At 44.0% G+C, this 15,820-nt stretch overlaps 1 protein-coding gene across 1 annotated transcript in view; it reads left to right on the top strand.

The window, feature by feature from the left end:
- The first annotated feature begins 1,159 nt into the window (after positions 1–1,159).
- The window catches only part of MCF2L (MCF.2 cell line derived transforming sequence like), an 828,274-nt gene continuing 813,613 nt past the window's right edge, over positions 1,160–15,820 (top strand). The window contains exon 1 of the mRNA XM_069204968.1: positions 1,160–1,258. The gene's annotated coding sequence lies outside the window, so the exon portion shown is untranslated. The remainder of the gene's footprint in view (positions 1,259–15,820) is intronic.

The raw sequence follows: 15,820 nt of genomic DNA, 5'->3' as shown, positions 1-15,820 counted from the left end.
CCCCACCCCCTCAATGTTTTGTAGTTAGTACACAGTGTGTGCTAGAGCAATCTCAGGGGCATATTTACAAGCCCCTAGTGCCACATTAGCTTCATTTTTTTTATGCTAATGTGGTCTGAGGCCAAAATCCTCACGCAATATTTACAAAGTGGCTTAAAGCATGCATTGAGCCACTCTGTAACCCTTTGCGCTACATTATGCATGCGAATAGGGCATTCCCCGTTATGGGGCCAAAAAAAGGCACAAGGAATTCTAACAGATTGGTGCAGCACCACTTTCCTTAAATATGCCCCTAAGTCTCTCGCCACCAGTCTCACTGCTGTGTTATCGGCTGACTACTGCTCCTTATTGCCAGGGGTTTTGCATCTGTTCAAGGGCTAGGAAGAGGGACACGGCCAGTTTATTTGCAGGTGATCTTGCTCACAGCAAGCCTCGCATGTCTACGTCACGTGCCGCCCTCCCGGAGGTGCTGGGTGAGAGCTAACGGATAGTCCCGGTGAGTGAACGGGATATTTATAGTGGGCTGTTACATGGGACCCAGGGGAACAAAGGGTGGAATTACTGCCCCCGCCCCCCGGACTCGAGACATTGCTCTTTTATAAAAAAACAGTTAATAGCCACAGAGTGTCCCTGAACGACTCCCCTGACTGCTGTTGGTACAGTGGAAGCGCTGGTTAAATAATAAATGAAGAGCTTTGTGCGAGAGAGAAAACAGCATAATTAACAGCTGCTTGCACGGGCTCATTGCACCAGCAGTAACACTTCGCAAATCACTCTATTTTTGTACGAGGCGCGCGATTTATAGCTCCACTTTATTTTTACAGTCTTTTCGGTCTTCCCGGCACAGAACGTCTCCTTGCAGGTATCTACAGTTGAATAGAGGTTGAGAAACCTTCACGGTGTGTCCTAAAATTCTTAGTTAGTCAGTCTCGGTCTTTGGAAAAGCAGCACGACCCCCGGCCATCACAAATTTGCTAATTTTCCATGCAATCTCATTTATGAAAATCGGAAAGTTTATTAACGTGGCTGAGGTTTTGATTGTTACTGGAGGTGGCAGTTCAAGCAGAGGCCGGCAGGTGGCGCGATTGCGCAGTGACAGCAACAGGTCCCCGGCGCCTTCCTTCCTCCCCCAGGGACCTGCCCCTGTACGAAGCATCGTGTGGCAAAGCGGTGATCACTGAGGGAGGCGCGGACAACAGCTCCTCAGCGGCAGCCAGGATCGCGCTGCAGGAAGCCTTCGGACACCAGATGAGAACAGGTAAGCGAGCATAATGTTTTGTTTTTACAGGTGTTCTCCATACCTCCCAGCTTCCTCTTGTTGGGAAAGGGATAGCACTTTTTGTGAAGAAGGTAACTGGCAAAATTGTATTTTCCTTTGTTATATAATGCATCAGTTTTGCACGTTTCACTACTGGTTGTTGGTGATTGCCTTTCGTGTATCATCAGTGATGCTTAATTGCAAGTAGGGATTCATGAAAACCGCAAAATATAATAGGGGAGCCCGGGTATCACATCACTAAAGAGGCATTGAAAGTAGCATTCCTTTATACAGAGCAGCGCCTCAGTGTCCCAGGTCCTGGGGTTTAGCACGCTGCATTCTGGGGCGTATAGTTTTGCTTTTAATAGTTGTACACGTGCGCTCAAAAATCACATGTTGTCAGAAGAGCTGTTTAAGTAGTAGCGAGGGCTGACTGACGGTGTCAGGTACGACAGGTGGCACTCGGCAGCTAAAACAAAAGGCGGACAGGCGGTCTTCGGGACGCTTCAGAAATTCATGGGCGGGTTTCAGGCAGAGGTGCAAGTCGTGGGGGTCGCCAGATGTAGAATAGGTATATCTTCAAAACATTTTTGGTTCTGCTTTTTGAGGACTTCTGGTTTTCGAGCGGCTTTTCTACCGATGAATAGTTTAGTAAGTTAAGGTACCCAAAGGTACCCCTGGCGCTTTATTTCAGTCCAGTTTTTCCTTCTGTTGCAGATACCTCTTTGCTTCTTTACACAATGCATCAGTGACTCATCAGAATAGGATAACCCTCGCCTCTGGTGACATTTAGTTCTGTGTCTCCAAATATAACATCGGGGTTCCAAGCCCCTAGAATGCGAAATCCAAAATCCTGGACCGGATGAGTAATTTGGGAAATTCAGCGTTCTGCTACAGGCTACTGTGATTTGGAACCTTAAACACCCAGTACTGCAACTCCCAGAATGCTTTATGTTGTCCAAGGCCAGGAACGGATAAAAGCGCCTTTGATATCCTAGAGTAATCTTGTGATAACCCTTAATAAATTCACGAACTCCGTGTTTAATATGAGGCCCTCCATAACATTAGCCCGGGGGAGTGAGGGAGGAGTGGACCCGGGGTGGGGGGGTCTGTTCTCAGCACGGTAACTTACCCTGGCCTGCGAGCTCCTGACTGCTGGGGAAGCGGGGCGTCCTCACCTTTCCTTACGCCACGGGCTCTCCGTTGTAACACGCAGGAAGCTGAAATGAAGCTGCAGACGAGTTCTCGCTCGACTGAGGTGTGCCCCTCACATGGGTCAGCAGATCCTACAGGTTAATGGAGAAACCGGGAACTGGGGGAAGCCCCGCTGGCCACCGTAGTGCAGAAACCAATCTAAAGAGTTCTAGACTGACCAATGAACCTTCAGAGGAGCCTTACGTGTTAGTAGTCACTTTGATGTAAATGCACCCTTGCGTCATAGGGTTTCTTATACATTAGTATTTGAGATTGCCCTGACAGCTAGCTCTTTCCTCATATCCCCCCAGATAAGTGAATCCGGACAGAGCTGCTTACTTTCCTGTTTACGTCCACGTTTTGTCGATTTCAGCATATTTGTTGTTCACAATAATTTACTTTACGAAAAGGCCAGCAAGGAACCGCTTATGTTGTGTGTGGGGTAAGGTAAATGGATATGCGAGGGGACGGACGAATAAAGCATACAATTCAACATGAGATTTGCCCTCGCTTAGAAATGTGCACAGGAGAGAGAAAGGCCTGGGAATGATTTCATATGATTCATATTTGTTTTAGTAAATGTGTACGTCGATTGCGTTTTTTTCATGCCATTGAATGCTAGCACGCTGATGAGAGCAGACCGCAAGTGCAGATAATTTACTTGTATTCTGGTATTGGTAGTCCTGAATTTGCGGTGGGACAAACAGGAATGCATATCATGATAACTTGTTTTTTCTATGTAGCGCTGCTTCACGCCGCTCTTCTGCCATTTTTAGCCGTTGTAAATAAGAGCTGGCACTATTACCCCATGTAATGGTACTCCATTTACCAACTTGAAAGGATCTGTTGGCCTTGTCTGGATTGGAACTTGTGACCTGCAGAAATCTAAACCTCAATGGGAGCCATTAACTCACTGAGCTTTCTTGCTAGCAATTACTACCATTTTAGGTCTAGTGTAGCTAACTAACAGTAGACCTGACATTTTGTATATATAATTAAGCCTCCGGGTTTTATGGTATTTTTTTTGTTGACATATCTGTCTATTTATTTTTTGCTCCTTTTATCTGCATGTATCCATATTTATTTTGTGCTTAGTGTAAAAAACTGAAGCTGCAATGGGTATATTTTCACATTCATTTAACAGACAAATGCTTACTCATTTTTGCACGTCCAATGGATCTTAGCCATTTACATTACAATACCGTCATTTGAAACCATTTGCATTGTAGAACAGCTGAAATAGCTGTACTAGTACTGCATTTATTTAAGCTTCCTTTGGAAATCTTTTACATTTTTTGAAGTCCCCTACCCGTCAATCTGCACAGCTATTGACCTCGCCCTCATGATTGACAATAGTGAGTATCTTCCAAAAAACCTATTTAACCTACCTATCCACATTTAAAAGTAAATACAGACAGGATAATAGATGGTTTTCGGTGTGTATCTGTACAAATCAGAAAAAGCAGGAAACCGGGAACTTTATATATATATATCAATTATACTTACAGGGGCTTTCAGCTCACACTCTTCACCGATTGGGCTGTTTTGTTATTAATATTTTCTCGCCAACTACAGCATACACCATTGGGCAGTGGGTAGGCCACTTCAGCCACTGGCTAATTTCTCTGTGAGTGACAGCTTTCTGCCCTTTCACAGGGAGCACATCCGCAGACAAAGTAGTTCACTTCAATTCCCGAGGCTACTATGGCAGTATGTGCTTCATAAGACCAAAAATATGTTTGCTTTTTTTTTTGGGGGGGGGGGGGGGCAGAGTGCAGCAGCTTCACAACAATAAAGTTTTACAAATAACATTACAAAATAAACATTGACAAACCTAAAAGGCTGGCAGCCAACACCAGAGCAGAAGTATTGGTTTTGCCAAAACTTGTTTTCCTTGTAATCTAGTACTTGTAAAACTGAATTTAGCATGGCAGACTGGAGGACTATAAGCAGCAGAATGCACAGAATATGTCAGCAATGAGTGAGCTACACTTGCGTTGGAGTTGACAATTTTGAAAACTTAGACCATAAGCAGTTTAGCAACTAGGAAAGGCTGACTAAAGTTATCAGTTAGCTCCATGTTGGCAGTGCACCGTATTTACAGTCACTTTTTTCACAAATCATTTTTGCACAGTGGTAATCTGGTTGTGTGCCATAACTCTCACTTTCAGCCATTTCTGATTTTTTTAACCACAGCTAGGGCTTCTTGTTTCACTTGCACTTTATATCTATTGGCCTACAAAATCCCAATATTCTTAGTGCTGTTGGGTAAAAAAGGGATGCCATAAGGACCTTTCTATTGAGAACTTTGTAGACACATTAGTCCAATTGAGGCATGCAAAGTCTGAAGCTTGTGTAGTGCTTATTTGTTACAAGGAAGCAGAGGAAAGGAAGCACTTGAAGTGACCTAACACTCTTAACTCTGGCATGGTCACACACTCAGCTACCAAGGAAACCTTGGCATGTGTACTACCTGTAGACAGGCCTGTTTTTATAGCCAGCAGCACTTTGAATTCTGGAACTTGTAGTGTTGCTTCCCCCAGTCATCAATTTAGAGATATAATCAGTGCTCCTGGAATTATACTGCTGCATTTTCGAGACAATTATGGGTTTGCCACATAACCCATCATCTTTTGCATAATCTGCAGATTTTAACAAAAAATGTATCTAGCTCAAATGGATGAAATGTTTGTAAAATAAAATGGTGCAATCCGTTCCTGTGCAGTGGAAGGCCCTTTGCAAAGGTTGACTAGATATCTTTAAGTTGTTTATTGCTCTATTCGGGTGTTAAACTGGTATAAATAAGGTGAAATCATTGCCCAGCCAGTCCTAATATGTGTTAAAATGACAAAATAATAAGTAATACTATGTCTAAGTGTACAACATTACACCACATTATTTACCTTTTCTTGCTGCATTATTTAGTCAACCTGCTGCATAACGTGATCCTCCCTGCAGCATAATTCCAGTGGCCCTGGCTATGATCTGTTCCATGCAATTGTGCTGTTGGTTAGGAAAACACTAGGACTGTTTGAAGATGTCAACCATAACTTGGAACAACTTGGCACCTATACATAAAATTACAGCTTGACCTTCAACAAAGCAAGCTACATGGACCAACTGGCTGTGGCAACTATACTGTCGGACAGGGATCAGCAAAAAGGTTTCTGGCACTCAGGCAGTGCAAAGGGGAACACCAAATATCTTTTGAGCAATACATTTTGTTAGAGCTGAAACTTGACCCTTGAGCTGCACCAAAACCATTTTGCGCCGTGAAGTACTGTCGCTGCAAATGCATGCCATTGGTAGACTCAGGGGTAGACTAGCTCAAACATCACTAGGTTTGTTTGCAAAGCCAATAAATTATATAGGTTTAACCATGCTTTGTGCAAAAAGCCAGTTGCAGCTAGCGCTGATGGAAAGGGGAAAGGGGCGGGGCGGGGTGGCGCGCATGTGCATGGGGGAGATAATTAAATTAAATTAAAAAAATGTATATAAAAAAAAACACTTACTTACCCTTCTGCGCTGCGCCCCTCCTTTGCTCCTTGTCTCCCTGGCGTGGACGGCACAGGCTCCCAGCCTGCCCTGTGCCAATACAGACGCTGCTTAGAGCAGCGTTAGGATTGGCTGGGATCGCCATGGCTGGGCACTCCCAGGCAGACTGTGAGCCTGTGAAGGCTCTCTCCAGCCAGAGTCTTGTCTTGGCTGGCCTGAGACGCCCCCCCAAACACACATGCGCTGTGAGGGGGAGTGCTCGTCATCCCCGTATCCCTGCCCTTTTTTCCTAAAAAACGATCATAAACATAGTTTATGATCGTTTTTGGGGAAAAAGGTTTGCAGCTGCCGCTGCTGGCGGGGAGTGGCGCTCCCCCACCCCTATGCCAAGTAAACCATGGTGCAAGTGAGAGTCCAGGCGGTATTTCACATGAAGAGGCCATTTTGCTGAAAGCACACACACAATATGCAGCTTATTATTTCACTGTGTTGAGTTTGTGCCAAAGGGAGTACCTCAAATGCATATCTGAAGCTAACCCCTTCTGTTTCGTCCTTGTAAGATGGTGCAACGCTCTGTAGCGCTTAAAAGAACCTTTTTTAGCGCCATCACTAGTTCCATCAATGACATCGTCTGCTGGCAATTAAATGTAAATATTGCACTGCGCAGTTTCCTGTCCTTCTTTCAGTGCTGCATTGTCATTTTACAGAGTGGAGGTATCACTATCAGGAGGTGACATCTCTTTGCCCAAAGGTCAGTGAAACGTGGCTCGCCTTTGGCCGCTGTTGAGAGTGGGATCGATGTGAACCTTTGTGAGATGATTGTAGGGGGGGGATGAGGTGTTGCGGGTTATTATTGGAACCCAAGTCTGACATCTTCGGCAACAAGGGGTGGGAACTAATCATAACTATACCCACATGTCACATATTTTGTTTCTGCTGTTTTTACTTGTGTAGGTACATTGAAGATGGGGTAATGGACGTTTTGTTTTGAATACCCCTTTTAATGTCTGGTTATAATCATTCATAATACATTAGGAAGATCTTCTCGTTATTAATAATATGCCCGGTAAATTTATTTATGCCATTTTTTGTTATCTTCTCATATCTTGTCAATTTATAAACACAGTAAGATCTATAAACATTCTTCCAATACTTATTGGACGACAAGCTTGTTTGCTGTCAGGCATTAAGAAAACAATCGGCCAGTAAAGCCGGCTTTCAGTTCATTTGTTAGTTTTCAGGTCTTGAATATGAAAGTACACCACAATACACACCCACAAAGCAGCTTACTGGACACATAACGTCACCAAAATGTGCTTCCTCTGATCGTTGGGGATACTGCTGGAAGTTCCACCTTGTTACGCCTATCACTGCAAGATTAGGTGTGGAGTCTACATTGTGAAAAGAGATTCTTCACTAGGCACCAACCAGTAAAACCGCAGTCTCAACTCGGCTTGACCTTTCATTGAGAAGACCAAAGCTCACAGGGTGAAAAATCACAGGGTCAGACCATAGAGTGCCGGGTAGGGCAGTGGTGGGGTCTGATAGAGTATCTGACCATCTGAGCTTTGGAAGAAACCGACTGAATCTTATAAATACAGTTAAACCGATTTATTTTGCTGTTCGTTTAGTCAAGATCCCTAGCAAATAGAGATGCCCGTGGTCTCAAACAAATTGAGCAGAGAATTTCATCAGCATTTTGTGATATCTCTTCCTCAAGATCAGAAGTGTTGTGGTGGATGCATGTGGCAACCATCTATTGGGTAAGTAATTGCATTTTTCGTGGACACACAATCGCTTAAAATAACACCATGCTTGGAAGGGAGATGCAATGAGGCATTGTGGCTCACTGAGTTCCATGCTCGCCACTGAAGAATGTGGTGATCTCAGAATCATGATTTTGCATCCCAGCAAGGCCCACTTAGTCTTCTGTCCTTTGGAAGTCAATAACTTACAACCATTAATGTAAGTAACACTAACACCTGTTTATTTACAGGTCATAAACGTATAAAGAAAACAGCTATCCAGTCATAGTGAAGGGGATGACCTAAAGCACAGTTTAAGTATATGCTAAAGCAAGGGCCTCCAACCTCTTCACTAATAAGATCTACTTATGTTCAATAAAAATCACCCGAGCTACTAATATTACTAGTGTGGTACACATCAGACAAGATTAAAATTAGTGGCCACCCCTTTCAAGAATATTACCTCTGATCACCTCAGTACAGGACTGCTAAAAGTAATGTAAAAAAGGCTTAGCCAATCTGCAGTGCCTCTACAATGGTAATACATAACAGCGACACTGTTACTATTACTACCAGGTGTTACTATTAGTGATATGTCTCCCAGTGCTGGATGATTTCTCATTCAAACACCAACTTTGAAATATATTTAGTAAATTATGGGTTCTGAAAATACACACATTTTCATCTCTAATACATACTTTTCAATTTTAGTATACATATATTAATTCAACCAAGCGAAAACGTGTAATTTAGTAGCTGGGTTGCACACAGGATTGCTACTAATGGGTAGCTGGGGAGCTACCAGTAGCTCACAAGCAACTCTTTGGAGAAGCCTGTTCTAAAGGATGGGTCACAGTGCTGTCTGCTAAATCTGTCTTTAGCAAAAACTATTTATTATGGGGGTTTATGCAGTTGTATGAACCTCTTCCACATCAATAACAAACAGAAGTCAAGGAGAGGAGCGATCTGAATTAACATGCAGCCAACAACCCTACGAGAAAGTAGCTTCTGCAGCTTAATTCGCCAACGATTATTTAGTTGTTTTTTCTTTGTTTTGCTCTGTCCACGTTTTGAAAATGCTTATTTTTTCTAAATACAGTTGTTTTAGATTTACTACAAACCCCACTTTACAATCTGCCGGAGGATAGTCTCCTCATACCGAGGGAATCCTTAAATCAAGTCTAGGTTGAAAGTGAGAAAAACAAAGACTGAGAAAACTAAACAATAAGCTTGATGTTAGAAACTTTGAAGAAGTTAAAAAAGTAATAAAACATTAGTTGAGCATTTTTCAACACCATTGCACACCTCCAATATTCTTTTTTATTTATTAATTAGTTAAACCTAAACTGTAATTTTAACTGTAGCTACATTGTTTTCTACTAACTCCTAAATTTAACTAATAAGTGAGCCAGCTTAAGCTTACTCCTAGGCTTCAAACTATCCCTTACCCGGACCACAGTTTAAGGCAGTCCCCTTACTGTATCACCCATCCCTAAACCTTACCTTAACCTTTACACGATCCCGGCCCCTAACCATATTCTTATCCCTTACCGCAGCCTATCAGACCCTTTTCTCAAGCCCCATCCAAATCCTAGACCTAGCTGTTGAAAACAAACTAATTTATATCCTTGTCACATAAATGTCTAATTGCACCAATATTGTTCTGTTAAATTTCTTTGTTGAAGGAATATTTTTTATGGTTTTAATTAACTAATAAAATAAACATTTGTTCTTAACTAATCCATATCCTAACCCTAGTTTAAGAACATCCCCCGACCCTATCCCAGTGCCTAATGTGTAGAACAGTAAGTGTTGGGGCTCAAAGTTTTGCTCGGAGTCGGTGGCATTGAAAGTTCGGAGGCTGAATGCCAAGGCTGCATTGTCTCGATACCTCTTTAATCCATCACTAAACAGCCCCGGCCCCTTTATATCACTCTTGCAGGTTCTTTGTCATTCCTGCTTTCTCCCCTAGTCACTAATTTTCTGTCTTTCTCTTCCTCCTTCTTTCTACAGTTTGTGTTTTTCTCTGTCTCGCTCTAGATCAAATTCTGTTGAGGAAAATTATGTGCCGGTCCCTAAAAATGAGTGCTGGTGGGCCCACCTGCAACCACATCTCAAATTAAGTGCTGCCTTAGTCTTCATCGTAATACTGTTCATAACCAGTTCTTTCTGTTACCCTACTCAAAACACTTTCTGGGTTTTTTCCAAAACTTCTTTCAAACTATATCCTTTTCCTCACTTTTTGTTTTCCTCGTTTTTTGTTTCTCACTCGGTTGCTCTAAGTTTTATTTAAAAGGCCTAGAACCGAGCTCTGAGACTTCTGTAGACTTCTGTAGCCAAAACATGTATTTTTGTTTCAATTGGGGAAAAACAGCTTATCGTGAAACGGTTTGCTCTGAATTAGACTCCCTGTAATCGTTATCAAATAAAATTGATTCCATGTCTGGGAAAGCAGAGCTGTGTACTTTAAACAAATATTTACCCGTTCTCCTTTCACCCAGCAGAGTTTCACATTTGTCCATAGCACGCCTCTTGATGAATTCATTTGGAGCCAAACGTTGCATGCAATATTACTGGGTAAAGTACTATCCCAGCAGTATTTTTTTAGCTATTCTCTTTATGTGGATTACAAATGGGGTTTTGGGCTGCCTTGGACCACACTTCAGCCAGAGATACTCTAATTTGTATTTAGGACTCTTATTTCCCATGTGGCTATGTATGTTGGTTTCACTGTTTGGTGTAAGGTGCTTAATAGACAGTACAGTAGTGAGATGCCCTTTTTCTAAAAAATAAAGTGTTCTTCAAGAAGTAATTCAGTTGCTGTTCAGCCTCTGGTGAACTCCGTTTTACCTTTCCCTGTGTGTCGACCAGTGCACCCCCTGAACATACCCTTTTGGGTTCTTGAAGATTTCTTTTGGGCTTTATTGGCGCCTGCTGGCACCACAAGGCTGTGCACCCACGTATATATAGGTTACTAGACCACCGCCTCATAATATGGGTGCCAGGCCATTAATGACACCGATGCAGAAGGCCATAGGGTAATACAAACATAGACATCAATTAGGGGTAGTCAGGAGTAGCAGCTGTTGTCAATGGCATACTCTTTTGTTCCACTGCCACTCTGCTCTTGCTACCCCTGGTTTTGTGGGTGACGAAGGAGGTGGAATGGTACAGACAGTTAAAAAGTTATCAAAGCTGAGAACTGTGGTTACTTTCTGTAGTTTACACTGATTGTCTTTCCACCAGCCCATCAGCAGCAAGTAGGAGGCGTTATGAATGGGAAAAGGGCCAAACTTTGTGATGTGATCAAAGGTTAAATTGTGTGTGATTTCACATCCGCTAGTCCTGGCATGGTGGTGAATTCACTTCCCCGCATACATCCCCTCTTCCCTCCCTCAGCCTGAGACAGAAGAAGGCGATTCTGGAGTTGAATGGCCCGGGACTCTACTGTCCTCCCAGCGGAGTTGAGAGGTAGTACTGCTGATTAACAGAAGAAAACCCATTGGTTTCAGTCACTACAGAATGAAACCGCGATGCAAGTGGAGCTGCCAGGTCCTTAGTAGGGCTGTTGAGTGTGAGCGCATGATGCCATGATAATGCCATTAAGCGGGCAGAGCAAAAAGGCCTCGTGGCACTGATCCAAAGGACAAGAGGAATGTGGGGCCAACAGTAGTAGCAGCAGACAGGTGGTAGAGAGTTAGGGAAACTCATTGAATACTTTCTACAGGCTATAATTGAATTAAGGTCTGGAACCTGAGGCTATAAGATGTGCAGGTGACTGGCATTTAGTCTCAAATGCATACCTGGATTATCCCTGTTGGACCAAAGGCTGTTTGGAAGTGTGGCCTGGGTCCTGCATTCACAGTAGTACAGCTACAGTGCTACAATAGCCCATCTGATCAGAGCCCATCATGGCTACCTCAGAGTGTGCAGTCCCACGACATTTTTTGTATTTTCACCTTGAGGAGGGTCAAAGGCAATGTGACTTAGGCCCCCAAATGTTCAAACTGATTTTCATATTTCTTCAAGGGCTGTGTATTGGGATGACCCACTGTCCTGTTTCACTCATTGTGGTTCCCTCCCAGAGGTTTCCATGCCAAAATATCGATAGGGAAAAATATTGTCCTACAAAACTATAAGTGAATAAATCTTGACTACAAAAATATTGGATAGGTAGACTTACTATTAAGCCCACATCGAGGTACGTTGAAAGCAGATTTATTGTCAAGGTATAGTAAACCACTACATACTTGGATATCATTATCAATATATATACTTACCTCACTGATATTTTTGTTCTCTACATTTACGTGCAAAATTTTGGATTACAGCATTCTAGTAAAAAACCCTACGAGAGCTTGTTGATCGCATCTACTGTAACATCAGTGCCATTCTGACTGCTTTGGAAGCACGAACCATTAGTGTGGTTAAAACATCTAAAAAGTTAAACCACCGCCATGTTCCTCCATAAACTCTCAATACAGCTTCATGTCTGTATTTTTGTCAGCCATTTATATAGTAAAATTATTTCCATTTCCTAAATGGGGAACTAGAGAAGTATTTGGAATATATGGACTTGCAGTAGAAATGGACTTTCTGATTTTGTAGGAGGGATGGAATGCCTGTAGACTAACTGCAGTGTGATATAGCATTTGACATACAGTGTTGATGAGACTTATCTTGCCTCTGGTCTGTATGTTGTATATTCTGGCAAGATCAAATAGGCAAAAAAGCCTTGGGAACGGGAGGGAGGCTAATATTTATTGATGATACTGTGGTTAACAACAGTTAACCCGTTGTTTTAGATATTTTTTGGTGGAGGGCGTTGGCAGCTTCAATACTGGAAAGATTTCTAAACAAGGACATATTCTTGAATGAGGTGCTGTTATCTTTGCACACTCGTGCTGTTAAATGGCGTGCGTGACATTGGACCACTAGACTCAAATATTAGTTATTTACGACCCACCAGGTTCACGTGACCCAGACCATTCCGAATCATGTATTCCTCATGAATCTGAAACTGAAGAATCCAAAACAGAGGTACAGTTACCATCATTCCTCTCTGAACCTTCCTACGCTTACAACACCTCTCCCACTTACTCACATAGTAACCTTCTTGATCCACTTCGCATCCCTAACTCAGTCTCCCACTCAGGACCTATTTTAGTCTTTCCCGCCCAGATCCTGTCCTCAGCCGCCGTGTATTCAGTCACCCCTGGCCTGATCAGCTGAAAATACTTCCAGCTCTTGCACTTTGCTGCTGCCGCCGTTTACCTTAACCGCGTTCTCATCAACCAGCTCTCTTCTTCAATGACCTCAATTACCTCTATGCTACCTACTGGAAATACTCTTTCCTATCTGCATGTTCACCCCCTCAATCACTGCTGATCATCCCTGGAACTTCACCCTCATCGGCTTTCTAAACACTAACACATGAAGGCGAGAAATGTAAAAAGACCCTCAATACCCTCCTCTAAGTCCTTGAGGAGGCAAAATCAGCATACCTCCAAGAACTAACTGGGTCACTTCAATCTCACCCCAGAAGTCTACCTCTGATCATTTAGTCTCTGATTCCCTCACCCCATCCTGCCCTTATATGCTCTAACCTCTTGCCTAGCAGCTTTGTGATTGCTTGTATTTTAAAATCCTCAACATGAAGACCACCAGCTTGACAGATGTACTACCCCTTCACCTTTTACCCCTACCTTTCATCCCTTTGTACTTACACTCAGCACTGCTCACCACTGTGTAGGATATTCCTCGAGATCATTCCAAGGCCTAAAATAGCCAATCCACTGTGTACTGTCTCTAATCCATTGTGCTGTTGCACTATCAAACCTCTCACACTCTTGTTCACTGTAGTGTCCTAGTTACTAGCACCATAGTAACTGGATACCACAGATTCCAGAATGTGGAACCGAGGGTAGTTATTACAGTTGGGGAGTACCTTGGTGTAAGAGCAGCTGTCGCTGGTACTCTACATAATAAATGTGAAGCTGAACTTACCTGCATCAGCGTGTTCATTACATTCTCCATTCTCTTTTCTCTCACTGGATTGTTTAATATCTTTCTCGTTCTCCTTGTGTCTTTCTTCTCTGAGATTCTAAAGCTCTTAGTGCTCAGTAGGTTTAGAAACTATCTCTGCAAAAACAACTAACCACATCAAATCGACTCTGATTCCCAGGCTGTCAAATCATACTGTTCTTACATGTTTCTGACTTAGGGCCTGATTACGAGACTTGCGGTCCAAGGACTCCCAGCCTTGTGATGACAGTCAGACCACTGCAACTGTAGCCGTCCGACTGCCACGTTACAACCCTGGTGGGCGGAACCACCAGGGGACCGCCGTAGCCATTGGGAACATGGTTCCTGATGGGTCAACGGCAGCTGGAGTTGTAACCAGCCAAGGTGGCGCTGAACTCAGCGCCACCTGGCTGATTATAACCCCACTTCCCTCCAGCCATGAAAAGGCTGGCGGGAAGCCAATTGAGGGGGCCACAGGAGGTCCCCCTGCCCAGCACCATCAGGATGGACTCTGTTCATGCATTCTGATGGTGCTGGGGTGCTATGGTATTGGCCTCGGCTTCCTTAAGGCAGCTAAGGCCAATACTGTAGCACTGTTCCCACCAGTCAGCCCAGTAGGACCACTGTTATATGCTGGGGGGGCATCACCGTCATGGCAGAGGTGTCCTCCCTGCGGCATTGGCGGTCCCATGGTGGGGCCGGAAAGTAGGAGTCAGAGTAGTAATTAGACCTCACTACTCTGACCCCAACACAACCAACAAACTTGGGCGCATTTCACGTTGTTGAGCACCAGATCATTATAAATCCCCTTGCATTTCGCTGGACTTCTGGTGCTACCCAAAATGGTTTCCATTTTAGGTGTACAAAAGTTCATTTTTTTCTCTCCCAGGGTGCTCATCGCAGCCCTCTTCTACTGTCCTACCACTGTCCAATGTTCAGTAGTAAAGCTGCTGCTTTTTTCTTGCTGGACACTTTCTCATTGGGCGCTTTGCCTTGCGACACTGGGAAAAAAGAAAAACACTTAACTCCTCCACCACACTCCATGCACCGCTCCTCTGTCCCTCATTGCTGCTGCCAGACAGGATCCCAGCATGCCCTGCGGCCAATCACGACACTGCTCAAAGCAGCATCAGGATTCGCTGGGAGCACCCAGTCAGGGCGCTCCCAGGCAGACTGGGAGCCTGTGCAGGCTCTCTCAAGCCCGGCAACACGCCTGCCAAACATACATGCGCAGTGAGGGGGAGTGCTGAGCACTCCCCCTCGCTGCTCTTTACGCCCTTGGCCCCGCTGAGTCTTATACATGAAAAAGATGTAAAGCCCTAAAATGCGGGCTACAGGCTGTGAGCTGTATGCCCCTAGATAGAAACCTCACCAGGGGATCCCAAATGTAGTCAAAGCTCCTCTGAGAGTTGTCTAGTTTATCAGCTAAATGCTCCATAGTGAGCCCCGCCACAGTCTAGCGTACCACAACGCTATTGGGGGTGGTTCTTTTTTCTTCCAGTAGGACGCTAGTACCGTCTTCTCTGCACCCAATGCCATCCAAAGAACATCTGATGTTGCAGTTCCGGAGCACACAGGCCCAATAAAATATTTGCCGGTGATGCCGGGACAGGGCAGCCCGAACTCTCTTTGAGATGCAACAGAATTTCATTCCAGTATGGGTGTATAGTGGGACAGTCCCACCAGATATGCCTAAAATCTCCCAACATCCCACATCCCCGCCAACACCTATCAGACACCTGGGGTTCGAGTTTTTTTAAGCTTCTCCGGGTAGAGATACCAATTGTAGAGGAGTTTATAATGAGCTTCTCTAGTGCCCATGGAGTGGTTGTATTTGGTTATGTCCTGAAACAGGCGGGTCCAGAGACCCTCCTCCACCGGGGACTTCAAAGTCTGCTCCCAAAAAGCCAAATAACAAGGAGTGAAAGTGCGCTGTGCTGATATCAATAATCTATATAGTGTGGAAATACTACCCCGCGCTAAACCCCCTGCTGAACAAATCCCTCAATGGGAAGGAGATCCCTAACGGCCGCCACTCTCATATGGGTTTGGGTAACCCAGTGGAGTAGTTGATTACGATGAACGCGCTCAGAAATGGGTAGAT

Source organism: Pleurodeles waltl, chromosome 8 (assembly GCF_031143425.1).
Source record: "Pleurodeles waltl isolate 20211129_DDA chromosome 8, aPleWal1.hap1.20221129, whole genome shotgun sequence".
In the NCBI taxonomy this organism is placed as follows: domain Eukaryota; kingdom Metazoa; phylum Chordata; class Amphibia; order Caudata; family Salamandridae; genus Pleurodeles; species Pleurodeles waltl.
The sequence above is the reverse complement of the archived record's forward strand: the minus strand, read 5'-3'. Positions and strand labels throughout refer to the sequence as shown.